The sequence below is a fragment of the Varanus komodoensis genome, unplaced genomic scaffold (assembly GCF_004798865.1).
Source record: "Varanus komodoensis strain SLA01 unplaced genomic scaffold, ASM479886v1 scaffold91, whole genome shotgun sequence".
NCBI lineage: Eukaryota > Metazoa > Chordata > Lepidosauria > Squamata > Varanidae > Varanus > Varanus komodoensis.
This window is the reverse complement of record NW_025336610.1, coordinates 1,345,366-1,346,346: the sequence shown is the minus strand read 5'-3', so window position 1 is coordinate 1,346,346 and position 981 is coordinate 1,345,366. Positions and strand designations below refer to the sequence as shown.

The following is a 981-nucleotide window of genomic DNA, read 5'->3' as shown; positions in this document are numbered from 1 at the left end:
AGGTGAGGCAGTGGCCGTGCTGAACCGGTGCCTGGCCGAGGTAATGGGCTGGATGAGGGCCAATAAACTGAAGCTTAATCCAGACAAGACGGAGGTCCTGTTGGTTGGCGGATTGGGCTTCGGAGAGGGTGAATTGAACCTTGTCCTGAACGGGGTTGCACTCCCTCCTAGGGACAAGGTCCGCAGCCTGGGAGTGCTCCTCGACCCGGAGCTGTCCCTGGAAGCTCAGGTGACAGCGGTGGCGAGGAGCGCTTTCCTTCAGATTCAGCTGATTCATCAGCTGCGCCCCTACCTGGAGTACGACTGCCTGGCGACAGTGACACATGCGCTGGTGACTTCCCGACTTGACTCTACGTGGGGCTGCCCTTGAAGACGGTCCGGATACTTCAATTGGTTCAAAATAGAGCTGCCAGGCTGCTGACGGGGACGGGGCGTTATGTTCACATGACTCCAGCCCTCCGTCAGCTTCACTGGCTTCCCATTGAAGTCTGGGCCCAATTCAAGGTGTTGCTGATGACCTATAAAGCCCTAAACGGCTTGGGTCCTGGTTACCTGAAGGAGCGCTTACATCCATATATGCCCAGCTGCCCCCTGAGATCTGCGGGAGAGGCCCTCCTCCGGGAGCCCTCAGTGAAGGAAATTAGGAGGGTGGTTACTCGGAGGAGGGCTTTCTCTGCGGTGGCACCTAAGTTATGGAATGTGCTCCCCAGAGAGGTCCGCCTGGCGCCGTCATTATTTGTTTTTCAGCGCCAGGCGAAGACCTTTTTATTTAAGCGGCATTTTAACTGTTAGTATTATTTGATCTTATCTGGCCAGGGTGGCTTATTTTATATTGTATTTTTTGGATTTTTAATGTTTATATTTATTGTAATTTATATTATAATGACTTTTATTTATTGTTGTAAGCCGCCCCGAGGCTTCGGCGAATGGGGCGGCATAAAAATGTTTTAATAAAATAAATAAATAAATAAATAAATAAAT

The 981-nt window shown here is 50.6% G+C and overlaps 1 protein-coding gene across 1 annotated transcript in view; it reads right to left on the bottom strand.

Moving 5' to 3' along the window:
• LOC123017329 (disintegrin and metalloproteinase domain-containing protein 21-like) overlaps nucleotides 1-981 on the bottom strand; it is a 26,030-nt gene that overhangs the window by 21,090 nt on the left and 3,959 nt on the right. The window lies entirely within an intron of this gene.